At 40.8% G+C, this 17,500-nt stretch overlaps 1 protein-coding gene and 1 long non-coding RNA gene across 5 annotated transcripts in view; one reads left to right on the top strand and one right to left on the bottom strand.

The window, feature by feature from the left end:
* Positions 1 to 14,161, bottom strand: part of LOC137970024 (uncharacterized) — a 32,576-nt gene extending 18,415 nt beyond the window's left edge. For 3 of the 4 annotated variants that reach the window (XR_011116755.1, XR_011116754.1, XR_011116752.1), the window contains exons 1-7: positions 13,943 to 14,161; positions 11,822 to 11,954; positions 11,187 to 11,366; positions 9,724 to 9,786; positions 5,068 to 5,139; positions 4,608 to 4,720; positions 1,258 to 1,428 (exon numbers count right to left, since the gene is read on the bottom strand). This is a non-coding gene — a long non-coding RNA (uncharacterized lncRNA). The remainder of the gene's footprint in view (positions 1 to 1,257; positions 1,429 to 4,607; positions 4,721 to 5,067; positions 5,140 to 9,723; positions 9,787 to 11,186; positions 11,367 to 11,821; positions 11,955 to 13,942) is intronic. The other variant, XR_011116753.1, reaches the window with a different exon arrangement.
* LOC137970022 (uncharacterized) overlaps positions 1 to 17,500 on the top strand; it is a 38,621-nt gene that overhangs the window by 14,125 nt on the left and 6,996 nt on the right. The gene's annotated exons all lie outside the window — the stretch shown is intronic.

Genomic DNA, 17,500 nt, shown 5'->3' with positions numbered 1-17,500 from the left:
AAGCCTACAAACGAACTGATCAACGGTTTCTTCACTTTCCTGCACAATTTGTCGAAACAGATGTCTCTCAAAAGGAACGTTCGCCTTTGGGACAAAATAATCATCAAGGACTTTAACTGTTGCCTCGAAAGTAGCGCTCTCAGCCTCAGCAACAAGTGTGAAGTAAATTTCCTGAACATCCATTCCCGCGACATGTAAAAACAGAGCTCTCTTCTGTCCGTCATCCGAAACCCCTTTCCCTGTAACGTACAGATTGAATGCTCTTTTCCACCTCTTCCACCGTTGGCTTAAACTATGTGGCTCTCCTTTTGGGTTAAATGGTTCCAAACAACCGACATCTAAAGCGACCGAAGTTCTAGCCGAACCACTCGAAGCACCGCTCGAATCGCCGCTTCCTGCCTCTGTCTCGCCTCCCGGCATCGCTAAGAGAGAGCCTTGTCGAAAACCTCGACAAAATCCTCGACGAAATTCTTAGGTTATCCTCGTCGCCAATGTAGAGACGCAGTTCATCAAAAACACTCGCTTTAATACACACAGATCGACCGTTGGTTTTCACACACACCGTGCATACATTACCGCTGCTTTATATAAATAGCGCGAACAATAGATGTAACACGATTGGTTCCGATACATTCCACACGTGCAGAATTACTCACGACACTACAATCCTCTATTTCAGGGAAATTTTCCAGGTTTTCAGAAGTAGAATTAAACAAAATATGCCTTTTTGAGTTGTAACATGGAAAAGTGATATTATATAAAGGAGATAGCGTGCGGGAAAAGTTACACCTATTTGTAACTCGCCTGTGGAACAGGAGTACCCAACGACCATTTTTGACAAAATTGTTCATATAATGTTCTAACCACTATTAGAATGTTTCTACGTCAATCTTCGTTAATATTTAACTTTCCTGGGAAAAAAATACCCGCTCTTCACTGCCAGCGAGCAAGAGTCTCAGGAAATGAAACTCCCAGCCAGCCATCGTGCGAGACAGCTTTTAACCAGCCAGCATATTTTAAAATGCGAAACGACACATATTGCCAGCCAGCGCATAAGGGACTTTGGAGTTTGCCTGCGAGCGTTGGCGTACGTTATGAGCCAGCCAGCAAGGTTTCAATACATAATTGTCGAAGGTACTATAAACATCAATAGTAATATATAATTCAATAATATATGAAAATTAATAATAATAATAAATATTAATAATATTAATGATAATAACAACAATAATAATAATAATAATAAGCTGTACTCACAGTTTCTTGAAATAGAGGTCCTCGCTAAAATGTGAACTTCGGAAGTAGTTGCAGGGCGATCAAGATGACACGTAAACAAATAACGCAATGAACACAGAGTCAAATGTTAGTATAATTCTTTTTCCCCTTGGTGGTGCACTATAGCAATTCGGCATTTAAGTGAAATGCGACCTGCAAAGTCAATGCATTAATCATGCTGTTTCAATAAACTGGAAACCATTCCCTCAAAAGTTTCACACCAGAACTGGTGCAAAGTTTCACAGCAAAAGCCATGGTCATAGTTGGTCAGACAATCACCGCAAAAGTTTCACACCAGAACTGGTGCAAAGTTTCACAGCAAAAGCCGTGGTCGTATGTGGTCAGACAATCACCGCAAAAGTTTCACACCAGAACTGGTGCAAAGTTTCACAGCAAAAGCCGTGGTCGTATGTGGTCAGACAATCACCGCAAAAGTTTCACACCAGAACTGGTGCAAAGTTTTACAGCAAAAGCCATGGTCATAGTTGGTCAGACAATCACCGCAAAAGTTTCACACCAGAACTGGTGCAAAGTTTCACAGCAAAAGCCGTGGTCGTATGTGGTCAGACAATCACCGCAAAAGTTTCACACCAGAACTGGTGCAAAGTTTCACAGCAAAAGCCGTGGTCGTATGTGGTCAGACAATCACCGCAAAAGTTTCACACCAGAACTGGTGCAAAGTTTCACAGCAAAAGCCATGGTCGTAGTTGGTCAGACAATCACCGCAAAAGTTTCACACCAGAACTGGTGCAAAGTTTCACAGCAAAAGCCATGGTCGTAGTTGGTCAGACAATCACCGCAAAAGTTTCACACCAGAACTGGTGCAAAGTTTCACAGCAAAAGCCGTGGTCGTATGTGGTCAGACAATCACCGCAAAAGTTTCACACCAGAACTGGTGCAAAGTTTTACAGCAAAAGCCATGGTCATAGTTGGTCAGACAATCACCGCAAAAGTTTCACACCAGAACTGGTGCAAAGTTTCACAGCAAAAGCCGTGGTCGTATGTGGTCAGACAATCACCGCAAAAGTTTCACACCAGAACTGGTGCAAAGTTTCACAGCAAAAGCCGTGGTCGTATGTGGTCAGACAATCACCGCAAAAGTTTCACACCAGAACTGGTGCAAAGTTTCACAGCAAAAGCCGTGGTCGTATGTGGTCAGACAATCACCGCAAAAGTTTCACACCAGAACTGGTGCAAAGTTTCACAGCAAAAGCTGTGGTCGTATGTGGTCAGACAATCACCGCAAAAGTTTCACACCAGAACTGGTGCAAAGTTTCACAGCAAAAGCCATGGTCGTAGTTGGTCAGACAATCACCGCAAAAGTTTCACACCAGAACTGGTGCAAAGTTTCACAGCAAAAGCCATGGTCGTAGTTGGTCAGACAATCACCGCAAAAGTTTCACACCAGAACTGGTGCAAAGTTTCACAGCAAAAGCCATGGTCGTAGTTGGTCAGACAATCACCGCAAAAGTTTCACACCAGAACTGGTGCAAAGTTTCACAGCAAAAGCCATGGTCGTATGTGGTCAGACAATCACCGCAAAAGTTTCACACCAGAACTGGTGCAAAGTTTGACAGCAAAAGCCATGGTCGTAGTTGGTCAGACAATCACCGCAAAAGTTTCACACCAGAACTGGTGCAAAGTTTCACAGCAAAAGCCATGGTCGTAGTTGGTTAGACAATCACCGCAAAAGTTTCACACCAGAACTGGTGCAAAGTTTCACAGCAAAAGCCATGGTCGTATGTGGTCAGACAATCACCGCAAAAGTTTCACACCAGAACTGGTGGAAAGTTTAAGATCAGGGAAAAGTTTACCGCGACTTTCTTATTACAGATTTATTAGATTTGACTTTAACAGTTTCGAGTTAAGCTTTAATTGCAATGGCACCAAATAAAACTCGACCGTTTGACTTTAACTCCACACGGTGACACCAATCAGCAAAATGTAGATTTCATGAGTCAAAAGTGATGTGCACATTGCTACGTACAGCATCTTAAAGTTCTGCCAAGATATTTGAAACCTGTAGAATGGAACGTATGAAAAAAGTCAGATTTTTCAATAAGGACCACAAGGGCCTAGTATTGAATTGCGCACTACGCTGTCATAAACTGTTTTCTTTTTAACACAGAGAATTAAAAAGGAACTCTCAAAATTTGTCAAGCAACCTCTCCCATAAACATCTTCTCCTAAGTCTCGCAAAAAAGTTTTTGTTTAGTTTAAAATCACATTGCAGGCAAAGAACCTTAATTTTAAATTAGTTCTAAATAAGGTTTTCACACGTTCTCTTTTTCCTAATTCGCTTTGGTATTTTTGTTTATAAGCTTGAAACAGAGGTCGATCAAGGAAATAAAACAAGGTCACTGGGTTGAAATTCAAGACATAATGACCCAGTGATGACCTACTTTAGATGCAACAATGCATTTATTCAATAAACAGGAAATAAATGAGTTATTGTATTTAACACCTACGCGACCTTTACTGCCGGCGCACGTGATTCCCACGAACAGTGTACCACGCCGACAGAAATTTCGGATGAAACTGAATGAGAAATTCCTGGGGGAACGTGTCAGATGAGATTTCGTTAACCTGATATTTGCAACTTTCTTTGCCTTGTTATTCACACACGTTTTGTCTATTCAGGAAGTGATTAGACTGCTCATGAAAAGTTCTTAATAAAAGCTGACACCATTCCTTTTCAGCCCTTTGTGTTTGTTATTAGCTCAGTGTGTAGTTTCCCATATCTGCACTATTCCCCTTTTGTAACGCAAGCGTAAACAATAAGGAAATTTAAAATAAAAGGAGCCTGTCTATACTCGCGGACAAACTTTGAATTGTCTTGACAAAACGCAAACCGAAATTTGCCCCCTGGCAATTTTTATTACCTAAGCCTACATACACACTAGAGACAATTTGTACTTTGCACTATTGGTCAATGAGGGATTTGTCTTTGCCTTATCATCATCATACGCGTAAGAAAAATATTACTTGATTGGCAACAAATGATTGACAAGAAAAACACTTCAATGTTTATATAGACGACTTTATTCAGTTTTCACCTGGAGAAAATCTTGGTAGGCAGTCCCTCTGAAAAATTTCCACGAAATAATATAATTTTAGCGTACAGATGCTTAGGTACATGCAAATGGAAAAGACCAGCGATTGAAATTTACCGTCAAATACAATTCACGGCACAGACCTCAGTGAGCGTTGAAATGTCACATTTCAAGGCGAAACGTTGCTCTAACATAAAGTAACGGTGAAAATGGACTCTCGATTTTGATGGGAAATTGGGTGTAGTACGCTTAAGAAGAACAAACATAAAATTCTCTTACCGAATGCGATCTTCAAAGATCAAAAAGATATCTGGCCATTAGCTCAACGCCTTCGAAATGACCGCAATTGAACGACGTTTCCCGCCACCCAAAGAAGCCGCGATCTACAGGATCTAAAGGGAGATTGTGTTTAAACAAATCTTAGTTTTGAATTTCTTCCCCTAAAACAACGTAACAATGTTTTTAGCTTCTCGTCCCCTATGAAGCAAAACCTTACACTAAATGAGATATGTGCAGTATTAAAATTGTGACCATTGGCAAACAGTTCCAACGGAAAATTCCAGCTTGGCCAATTACAACCACTTGAAATGAGATTTGAATGTGTTCTGCTAATGTTGTGCATTATTCAACGGAAACACTATGCGTCTTCTATCGGTAGAGAATTGTTTTGAAAAAAACATTTTCCAGAGGCGTTTCCTAAACTGACTAGATCAGAAAAAAAACGTAACATTTTCCTTACCTTAACTTTTGGCTGACTTCACAGAATCGACCAGTTGCCTGTAGCCGCTAACTGGACAAAAAACCTAACAATCTAACGAAACAAGCAGGAGGTTTCTTCCAAGCTACAATAAGATAAATGTAAACCGAAAGCGAAACCGAGCAAACAATACGAGACCGCCAGCGGTGCTGTGTGCTCAAATGTGTGTTGCAACTATTTCACAGGGATTCACAGCATGAGATAAGCCTTGCTTTATTGCATAACTTAAAAATGACACACCCCAGTCAATAATAGGAAAAAAGATATTGTACTGGCAAAATACGTCAATTAGAGGGATTTCAAAGGTATTGGCGCGAGATCGCGTTTCACCTTCCTCGCGTGGCTTGATTTTCACACTCAATTAATTGCATGTTTCGCTCGCTCTACTATCCCTGGAAAATGAGGAACTATTCAACGGTGCGAAGATAGATATATTTTTTTATAGTACGGTTACCACGAGAAAAACAAACTCTACAAACTAGAGATTTTTTTATCCAGCCAGGACCCGCGTTGCAACATAATTTCCCAGCAAGCGTGGTGGTTATAAAGACTTTCCAGCAAGTTAAGTAGCGAATGTTCAATTTCCCAGCCAGCGCAATTCTGCCCTGTAGAGCGGGTATTTTGAAGAGCGGCTCCGTTGGGTACTCCTGGTGGAACTTCTCACTTTCCACTCACACTTGTACAAAATCATGGAAGAAAGACCGAAGCCCCTAAAGTTGATGAATCCGGAAACTTTCCATCTAGTGTAAACGTAGTCTTATTCGAAATATGTTCTTCATTTTCCGACAGATCTGTGATTCCAAACTGCTTTTGTTCATCGTCCTTAGACAGACATTTGATCAAGTTCCAGAAATTTTCCTGTCGCAAGAAGCTCACTTCAAGAACATTTCTTCCGAAAAAAAGAACAATGATTGTTCTTATTTTCGGAAAATTTGTTCTTGAAGTAAGCTTGCTTTGTACTTCTAATCACCTCGGTGAGTTTGTTTTTTGCTTGCTTAAACGAAATCCAATCAGATTCTAATTGGTTTTACGGGCTTCGTTAAGAAGCATATCACGTTCCTTTGTTTCCCTAGACGGATGTCGCTTGTAAACCATTTTGGCTGCACCTCGCGATTATATGGAAACACAACCCAGACGACTGAGACGACCGCGATCGTTTGGATAGAACTGAGTTCTATACGGACAATTGGGACGATCGTGTAAATATGGAAACATTTTCAGACGATCGAAGGCTATCCCAAAAATCATGACTCTTATCGCATAGTTCATTGCTTTTAATGTGTTCCAAAATAGCGGCATCCACACTAAGGAATTGAACACTTCACTCTTCTCAGGGGCATCCAACGAGAATATAGTTCAAAACCACTTAAACATAGCATTGTTAAACGTATTTTTGTATTTAAACGGTAGATATAGGCATATTTTTATCCCCTAAAATTTTTTAATCTGTTCGGATGCCCTAGCTGAAAGTCTAGTGATCCGAAAATTCTAGGGACCAAAACTTACCTTTTCGAAAATTTCAGCCAGAAAAAAGGCTCCCGAAAATTCTAGGTGACCTTTTTAGGATAAAAAGCCGTTAATAGTGGGCAATTATACCATGTTTTAAATGTTCGAAAATCCTAGGACAGGCAGGCAAGGCAAGGAATTTTACAACAAATATTCCGAAAATTCTAGATCTCAAATCGTCTTCCGAACAGATATTTTCCGAAAATTGACGTTGGGTGCCCCTGTCTTCTTGGAAGAAGTTAAAATATATCCTGCCATTTACGACAAATTTTGTAAGACGACAAAGCACACGTTTTCAAGAATGATTTGCTGGACAGCATGTAGCTGCAATCGGGGAAAAGTTCGGCTTGGACGCTTTCAGTCGAAGTTTTCAATTTCAGTATTTGTTTACAGTAAACACTTTAAATTAATACTACGCTGGCTTGCAAATAGCGAAGCGCTAATCGTGGCAAGCCAGACTGTACACAATAATTAAACACAATTTTTATACAATGAACATTACATACAACTGCAACAGTTAGAAATTTAATCTTTCATCTTATTAATTAAGGTATATCTATTATATTTCGGCATAAGAGTTTTCAGTTTCTAGAATTTCAATTAGTTTTGTTCTAATGATTTTTTAAGAAAGGTTTTAGGATAAGTTTTTGAGACTACATGTTGTAGGTATCGCATTCCAGATTTTAACGCCAACAAGTGAAAAGGCTTCACTTTGCAGGGGCGTAGCTAGGATTTTTCAAAGGGGGGATCACTTTCTCTCGCACCCAGGGTACTTACCGGTCATCCACGGTGTTTTTGGTGGAATTGACAATTTTTCGGATAAGCAGCGAGTGCTGGGGAGGGGGGGGGGGAGGAAACAAGCGCCTACAAAATAGCTGCCTACTATCGATCTCAGACAGACGTCTGTTCACGGACCGTTGATATCAGTCTGCGGTTAAAAAAAATCTGATCACGTGATAACATTTTTGTGGCTCTGCGGTTTCGGAGATACCGATCAAGTGGCTGGCCGAAGCTATTACGGGTAACCTAGGAAAAGCCTTGTCTGAGGAAATAAGAACCAGGTGGAGGTTTTTTTCTTTTCTCGGCCACTTGATCGGTACTTTCGAAACCGCAGAGCCACAAAAAATGTTATCTCGTGATCAGAATTTTTTAACCCCAGACTGGAAATCAAAAGTCCGTGAAGTGGGCTGAAAAAAGCCCTTGTCCACTGACGTCTGAGATCGATAGTACATGAAGTAAGTTGCAGGTGACATAAATTACTCTGTTCCAGTCTCACAGATATGGTTTGTATTATGTGGCGTGATAAAGAGGTGGTTTTCATCTTACTTACGAGGTCGAACCCAGACAACTCAAATAGGTCTTCATCATGTATCTTCAAGGATCGACGTTTCCTGTGGTGCGCCTCAGGGCTCCGTTCTGGGTCCATTGCTATTCCTTTTATATGTTAATGATATTCAAATCTCCGACGGCGAGTTAAACTTCTACCTCTTTGCTGATGATTCGGATATCTTGTATGCAAACAAAACTCTCAAATCCTTAGAACTAATCGTCAACCAAGAATTGCGCAAATTATATGTTTGGCTTACAGCAAATAAACTGACTTCGAACATAAAAAAAAACAAACAAACTCTACCCTACTCAAAAAAGATTAACTTACAAAATTATAATATTTGCATGACAATGAGAAAAACAAGAATGTGGCCCTAGAGCAAAAAGATTGATTTTCCGCCAATGCCTAATCTCTTAAAATTTAAATTACAAGAGACTGGTCTTCAGACAGTGAGAGCCGCCCACTCTTGCTGCTTGGTTGACGTAAAACGCAGTTTTTTTTGTGTGTGTGTACGATCTGAACGATCACTTTGACGTTAACTTTCTGAAGCTTCCAAACAAAGATTGAACAGCAAACAAATCAAGACAGAAGGGAATGGAGATTTCTAAACAGATGCTTTGGTGTGCATTATTTGGTGGAATCGTAGGCATGGTCATCAGTGCGCTGCTTTTCAAGATTTTGCCAGCCGATGGCACAGGAGATGCCTCTGCCAGGTCTCGGCGGTCCACTAAATTACCACAAGAACACGATGAGAGGTGAGTACATTTTTCCAATGTTTGTAAGTTCACAGATTCGTTTTTGATGTTAAAATTGTTTGATTTTCACTTACATAGACAAAAAAGTCATTTATGTCAACAAAATCAAGTAGCTCAGTAAACTAAAATTAGACAGGTTAAGCATGAAGTTTACGGCCAACGGAAACTGGTTATCATAAAAGAGTGAAAATTCTCTCATTTTAACTTGTCCCGTTCCTTTGAGAAGTTGCTTGAAATCTGGAGCTAACAGGACAGAAATGAGCTAATATCAAGCACGGTTCTTACACTTTTGGCAAAACCCCAATTTCAATCCGACGTTTCCCATTTGGCATTAACGTCATGCTTAACCTCTCTGTTATTAGTTTTATTAATACGTTGTTAATCCTGTCATCAAAGCTTCGTAATGCAAGGTTGCTCATTTTAAAGTGTTTTTAATACCGTTATTTTTTTCCTTTCCTTGGTCATTGGCTTAACAAGTAAAACACAACTAACAACATTGTGGCATTGTGACATTGTGACATTGTGATACATGACGTTTACCCTTGAGTATTTTATGGAAAAGTTTCGGCTTCAGAGTCAGAGAGAAATGTTGACCAATTTTTATATCTTGAGTCCCTGAAGTTAGCAAAACTGAGGAGCCATTTTGTTTTCGTTCGCTCACGAGAAATGCATGCTTAATATAAAAAAGCCAACACTCCATACAAGTTTAACAAAGATAACGGATAGCATAGTAAATACTTTCGCACGTTTTATAGGAAACCATGCAAGAGGAGCATGTGCACCTGTCCGCGAAGGAGCATTTCGATTTTTTCCTAGCATCGTCGTGTCCACGTTGAAAAAAAACTCTTTTCACAGCATGAAGATAAAACCATGTACAATAAAATGACACAGACCATTTCCAGTAGGTTAAGCAGTTGTCAATTTAATTTATGCCACTAATTCAGTGTTTCGTTTTCTCTTCCTCACGCAGGGATGGTCGACGTCATATTTCACGCATCAACTGAAAGCACTAGAAGAGACAACATGCAAAGCAGTAGTTTTGCTTACCTTTTATCCAATCAAGAGAAGGAAATTATCCGCGTAAAAGATTATTAAAGCAGCTGGAAAAATCTAAGAAGAATAATTTGTAATCAAACACAACGTGGGGAATTAAAAGTCTGTAAACAAGAGAGCTAGTACTCGTAGGGTAAACGTTATTCAGCCAAGTTGTGGTACTGTGTTTAACCGTGCTTCAGGTATTCTTTACTTGATGTCGGATTGCCGTACTACTTAACCTGCAATCAGGAGTACTTTTCTTCAGACAGGGAGCTAAAAGGTACCTGTCTAAAGAAAAGTACGCCTGATCGCAGGTTACGTACTACTTTAACCAGTTGACCAGTAGAATGAAGCTTTCGTCTCGCAGAGACGCAATAGAGGGATTTAGCAACGCGTTTTCGTGAAATGACAAAAGGAAAACGACAGGCTTCTAAATGTCATATCAGTGTCAAAATTCTCTCATTTTAACTGTCTTGCTTGTTTACAGGTAACAGGCAAATGAGCTAAATCAAACTGACATTTTTTTTCCATTTCTAACAAAACGTTTGCCGCAAACGCGATAATAAATCTCTTTAAATGTCTGGTCACTCGGTAACATACCATCAAGTGCAAAAAGAGAAACAGAAGAAGAGGTGAAAAAGGAACGGCGTTCTTTTTCCTCCTCTCCCTTACAACCTTGATGCGCCTCAGTGCTTAAAACAAAAAACTCGTAGTCGTACACTCTCTTCAATCCCTGAATTCCTTGCGAAGAGTGTGTCGGTTCTTTAACGTGTTCAAGGAGTTCGAACAAGGGTTGTCGGACACGACCCTCCGATTAATAGTCCTTAAGCTTATCCCAGATAGCACCCTGCGAGCTGAGCCTCCTTTTGTCTTTTTCTTTACTGAGGAGGAGAAAAGTAGGCTCTGCCCGAATCGCGTCAACTCTTTGAAGCCGCCGCAGCCCGAACTTCTGGACTAGTCAATCTTGTTTTCTCTCGTCAAACCGGTTTTTCCAGTGCGAGCGTCCGTTTAGTGACAAAACCGATGGTTATAATTGAGCCCGCTGTACCATGAAAAACCAAGATGGCGGCGAGATCTGGCATATTAGGCTTGGGTTCGAGACTGTATCCTGGCAACATGCAGCGCATATTCAATAAAGATCTTACTCGATTCAAGCACAGCCTTTCTCGAGAACGCCAAAATCGAGCAAGCAAAAGAAAGGCTCAGCTAGCAGGGTGCCCAGCTAGGGGCAATCTTTAAAACCCGACTTCCGGTATTCGACCCTTTAAAAGGCTGGGTTTTGACCATGTTGTCAAAAAGAAAAAGAATGAAGTTAAAGCAAGAAGTTATGCGCAGAAGCGTTGTCTTTTAATTTTGAGTGTTACAGTTTCAGTTTTATGGGCTTGTCTGAACTAAAGAAAAGATGCCTTCAGCTTTCACAGAAACGGTAAAAAGCAATGCCTACTTCTTAGTAACACGCCCTGGTTAAAACTTACTTGTTTGTATTTGTCAGTGATTGCTTTGGGCTCTTCGTGTCTTTGAAACCACATCATGTATCTGGGGTGGAATCTCCAGGACTGTTATTTCAACGCTTTCGATGCCAAGTACTGTGCTCTTGTTCCGTAAAATGATCAACCCACAATTATTGAACCTCTTTACAGCTGTCTTGTTTCAGACTATCGATATTTGAAGGAAACAACAAAACAAAAGTTGCGTTACCTCTCTTCCTTAGGCTACTGAAAGACTCTTGCAACAGTGTTACTGTTAGTTTTCACTCGGGGTTAAGTACGATTACTGAAAATCTAAACTAGGTTGAACAGTATTTCTCCTAGTTTAGCAGGCCCCCTATTTCGAAACAACTGGCCCAGGTTTTTTTCACAAGGTACGCAAGGGGCGCACACTATCGTGAACTAGGTTGCACCTAATCGGTAATGGTCACGTCACTTTTAAAATCCCAAACACAGTATTGTCGCATGTTGTTTTGGGTTCCTTTATTCACACTGCATTTGGGCAGTATCTTCTAAACCACAACATATTGCTTTGTTTGGATGAAACAGACAACATGAAAACCTAGTTAGCTTTATGTACCTATTCACAATGAACATCAGTGACATGGATACCAGGTACTTACCTCTTGATAATAGAAAATGAAGAAAAGCGTTTCTGTGGACAATCTCTGAAAGAATTCTATGGAGTCGACGTCTTGAGGAGGATGTTGATGATGATGTGCCGGAGTTGGATATGGATTGCGCGATAAAAAAGGCCTGTTGACGAAGAAATCAGGGCTTAAAAGTTGGTTTTTCTTGCCGATCGAGTGCTCCAGGCAAGAAATTGTCAACGGAGAGAGCTGCGAAGCTAGAGCGTCCCTTGCACTAATGAATATTATCGTCTGGCTTTAGCCCGAATAAAATCGAAGAGGCCTGTGAGGCAATAAAGACCGGAGCTTAATAGTTCACTTCTCCTTTTCGTCTATAACCTGCACCCTTTAATCTATGCATCTATTTCATTCAGCGAGTCCTTTCATGAAAACACCTTAGCCCAACAAATTGACCTGCTCCCACTGAGTGGCTTCACAACTCAGTTCGGAGGGAGCTTATCTTTTATAAGCCCTGTGGTTTCCTTTAGGCTTCCTCGCCATTAGCTTCTTTAATATTTTAAAGGGGCTATGTCACAATATTTTAGCGTGTTTCGGGGAAATCTTAAGTTAATCACGCGTTTAAAACTCGAAAATGGTAATATGGAATTGCTTTACTGATAAAATTATCGTTGCATCACAGGCAAGATGATTCTGAGCAAAAACGACCTTTGCCATGCAGGCGATTTGCCATAAACAAAAAACGTCGGGCCGACTTTATTCAAGATTACCCAAATGGAATCCGTTTCAATCTTGTCCATTTGTGTGCAACCATGCTGCCCTTCCCTTTTGCTGTACTTCTTTTATGTTGTTCAACGGTTTTAAGTGGTTATTGCCATGTTTCATTCTACTTTTTGGGAATTTTGGGTGTCATGAAATTTCATCATTTTGCGTGACATCGCCCCTTTAAGCACTTCATGCTCTGTATTGAGGCTAAACTTAAACTTGAACTTGTTGGTAGAGCATCATGATTGTATTGTCTGTGATCGCAGAGGTCACAGTTTCAAATCCCTTTGAAGCTACCTCAATTTTTCACATGTTTATAAGTTCAAGGATCCCTTCTCCCTTTCGTTTAATTTTTAATGAAGGTTCCCCAGCAAATAGCCTGAATTCTGGCTATATGATTTTGTTTTTAAGTTCTCATTCCCTGAAAGGCCCTTCCAGCCAATCCAGGCAAACACTGACCACAACACCAGTACCTCCGTGCCCTACTTTTCGCGAGCATGCGAATTTAGGTATTATAGCTGCCAACCCCAACAGCGACAAGGAAAACATATTCGCTCCCCATGTTGACTGTGGGAAGGGGTCATAAATCATCCTGTCCTTGGGTGGGTGATTTATGAGCCCTTCCCACAACATGGGCAGCGATGCTGTTTTCCTCGTCTCGGTTGGGGTTAGCAGCTATAATACAGGAATATTAGTAGAAAGTTTAACTCTTTTCCCTACCTTCCCAACCGCGAGAAAACCGCGGTAAATCTGCCATCGCCAAAAAAAGTTATTTTTCTCAAAAAATATTTAAAGTTAGGGGGAAAAAAATACATCATTTTAAAGCTAAGAAAATAAGCTTTCCAACAGCATATAACTTATTTACAGACAACTGAAACCTTTTATAAAAGCGAAAGTTGAACGAAAAAATTTAAGAAAAATAACAAAAAAAAAAGTTTTCCAAGCAAAAATTGGTCATTTTAGCGTTGATTACGAATTTTTGGCTGGAAAATAAAATTTTCTTCAATTTATCAGCTTTCTTGGCCATAAATTTGACCGAAAACTGATGAGGCACGAATATTTTTGGATTTTTTTGAGATAATCGGATTAGCGATCAATGCGTAATGTGATAAGGTGATGACAAGGCAAATTTGCGACCCGTTGCTAACGGCAACGGAAGCGATCGCATTACGAATAATGAACATCTGTTTGCCAAAAACCACCCAAATAACCGATTTTTCGACGGAAAATTCATCCCAGAGGATAAAACTATTCACTGGACATGTAATAAAGGTAAATATGTGCGAGCGAAAGCGAAAACAAGCGAATATTTTGAGGAAAAACACAATTCTGTGAAATCAAAGGACCATGTGCTCCCAGACACGCATTGCTTCGCTAAATAATTAATCTTACCTTTTCAGCGATTTTAACGCTTGAAATCCCATCCAATGAACCACAAATCCTTTTCTTTATCTATTCCGAAGCATGTAGTGTAATTTTTTGGCTGAATAACTTTAGAAAAACCGCTTCGCGAGAGCTCGGCGATCGATTGAAAATTTGGTCATCGCATCGGCTCAAATTGCCTAAATTAGAATGGCCGTCATGTAGGCGTCATGAAAGCTAGAAAGCCGAGATTTTCAGGGAAACTGGGGATATATCTCCCCAGTAAACACGCCAAATTTCAGCGTGATCGATGAAAAGGACGCTGCGCTACGAATCTTACAAGAAAGATTCGTTGATGAATCATTTCCGGTGCGGGCTAGGGAAAAGAGTTTTAAGTCATTCGCTGCTGCCAAGTTTCCTTTTGATTTGATTTTGATTTGTAATTTATTGTATATAGTTGTAATTTTCTTAGATATTCTATAATTGTATACACATACATATAGATAATTATGTAATTTAGCTCTCGGGCTGCAAATAATAATTTTAATTAACTACTACAACTACTTCTACTACTAGTGAAACGGGGCCTTCGGTTTACAGCACCTCTCTGGGATTCAAACACTGACACGCCCTCCCGAACAGAAGTAAAACAAATCTTAACACATCGGTCATCAGTTAAGAAGGAATTAACAAACGAGAAAGGAATTGTCTGTCATAAAATTGCTCGAGTTGTCCTTTTCTATCAACTTGAATACGAAATGAAAGACATTTTTTCATCTTTTCTAAGAGGAATAAGAAATTTAACTCGTTTTCAAGAAAATAAGACAAAAACGGCTGAAAGGTCCATAGCTACCTTGAAGATAACTCTATTTCAATCGAGTAGCATGACCAACAAGTTTCACCTAAAAGGAGACTAGTTATTAATGACACCTGACGTTTTCGGAATCTGCAGGAAGGGGTAGATGATGGTAGGCTGCCTCCAGCATAGCCGACTGATAACATCTTTCCTTGTTCAGAGGTACAGGAGCTAACGGTGCCACGCCTAGGAGAGGCTGGAGATGTGCTGTGTTGGTCTCTTGTACCACCTTGTTCTCATCTGTTGTCTGACTACTGCTTGACTCCAGCAACGCTGCATAAATACATACAAAAATACAAATTTTAACACATTAGATAGCAATTCTTACTCCCTTTCTGAACAACAAAAAATGGCGCAGCCATATTCCGAGTTATTGGAGGGAAGCTGGCTGTCACTCCTTCAATGGGTCAGTCAGATCCCGTGTAACTTTTTTTTGTTACCTAGGGCATAGCGCTTGCGCATGTATTGGGGTTTTGTGATGCAGCAATGGAGGGCAGTCAGGGAGCCCGACGAGAAACCGTCTTACGGTACATAATTTTTGCACGTTCGATAAAGAGACACCTTTTTTGAGTGTCAAATAAATTACTAGGCCGCGAAAAAATATACAAAACCGATGAAGTGTTCGAATTCTCTCGATTTAACTGCCTTTCTCGGATTAAGATACACTATATCCTCTATTTCAGGGACATTTTTCCAGGTTTTCAGACGTAGAATCAAACAAAATATGCCTTGTTTAGCTGTAAAATGGAAAAGCGTTGTTAGAAAGGGGCTAGAGTGTTGGAAATGAACATACAACTCTAAAAGCGACGAAAACGTATCGTAGCCGATAATCAACAATCAAACGGCCTTGTTTCGACGGAGCCAGGGAATTGTGGCGATTTCCAAATGTTTTCGTTGATTTCCGGCGAACAACTATTTTTGTGATCTATGTTCGGATGCTAATTATATAGAGCCAACTCCTATGGCAATAGAGGAAGACTATGAGGTCCCAGAAAATAGTGAAAGACAGGTCTGGTACGTATTAGAAAGGTTGAAGAAAACTGACACCGGTCCGGACCAGATCCCGTATTGGGAATGGAGAAACCAGGCTGAGATATTTACACCTATTGTAACTAGCCTGTGGAACGTCTCATTCTCCACTCACACTTGGTCAAAATCATGGAAGAAAGCCAACATCAACCCTCTCCCCAAAGTGGAGATTCCGATGGACAATGGGGACTACCGGTGAATCAACGTGACACCAGTCATCCCTTGTGCCTTTGAGAAACTTGTCTACAAGATCCATGCTTAGGAGATTGTGGACGACCACCTGAGCAACTTGCACTTCGCGTACAGGGAAGGTGGTTCGTGCGCGAATGCCCAGATCATGATTCAGGAACGGGGACTCCCATATGGAACAGACGGGGATGCTCGTCGGAAATTTTGAATTTAAGCCCTAAAGGAGACCATCTGGGCGTGGCTCAAGCTTTATGTGACCCCTAAAGGAGACTAATCTGGGCGTGGCTAAGGGAAATTTTGACCCCTAAAAACAAGTTAAAAAGAAAAATTGACTTCTGTTTCTCTTCGCGTAATTCTGTGTTTCTTCTCGGAACCCTAAACGAGACCTTGGCGGCTTAAAATATTGGCGCTTTGCCCGGAACACCCTAAGCGAGACCAAATTCCAAAATTTACACCCCTAAGCGAGACGACGAGCATCCCCGTCTGTTTCATATGGGAGTCTCCCCCCCTCCTCCCCCCGGGGCTTGTTCCGATGGTCCGTGTGCTGCTTCAGTACCTCCAGGCACTATAACGGCTTTGACAACGTGAAAAGATCCATTATAATTGTAGTTAGATTATTTTGCTTATCGATTCGCGCGTGAGAGCGCTTGTAGATACTTAAGCTCGTTTGACAGCGGTCGGGGGATTCATTAATTATGAAAAAAGTTGAACTCGTCAACATTTGATGCAACTGTGTCTGGGAACGGAGGAATTAGGGACGAAAAATGGTACGGAGAGGTAAAAGTTGGTCGAATTTCGAAATCTTCTATCCTGCACTTTAGGGAGCGATCTCTATCTTTCTGCTATTACAGTATGAAACGGCATGACTATTCTAAGGGTGGGGTAGGAGGTGAAGGGTACAATAGCTGAAACAACCCAAACCTTTACAAAAATACTAACCTACGGCCTAAACACTATGCTTTAGATGATGTTTAGGTCTAAGGTTACCACTTTCGTAAAGGTTTGGGTTGTTTCATGTAGCCTTCACCCCACTACCACCACCCATTTCCCCTCACCCCTCACCCCGTACCCCTCCCTCCCCACCCTCGGAGTAGTCATGCGGGTATGAAATCCTGTTTTAAACAAGTTCAAGTTCGCTCTGAGGGAAAAAGTTTTCGTCAAATAAATCAATCTTACGCACCTAAAATCAATACAACATCGCTTAATTGCTCCAAAATAATTAAAGCTGTTGAAACGAATACTCATCACTGTAATCACAATTTTCAGGAATGCTTTTTAAAAATGCGCTTCATTGCGTCCCGTGGGAAGCAGTCTCAGCTTGGCGGCCAAAACTGGTTTGACGAGAAATCTGAACTGTCTCTGCGCATGGAAATGCCGATCTGGGGTCGTGCGACCAGAGGTATTTTATTTCGTCCTCGGCCGTTGATTTGGAATCGCTGAGCATTCTATTCGACCTTGAAAAAAAAATTCCTCCGGCAACCACGGTATTTTACCCAATGTCAACTACGCACTAG

Source organism: Montipora foliosa, chromosome 9 (genome assembly GCF_036669935.1).
Source record: "Montipora foliosa isolate CH-2021 chromosome 9, ASM3666993v2, whole genome shotgun sequence".
Lineage (NCBI taxonomy): Eukaryota > Metazoa > Cnidaria > Anthozoa > Scleractinia > Acroporidae > Montipora > Montipora foliosa.
This window is presented reverse-complemented; position numbering and strand designations above follow the sequence as displayed.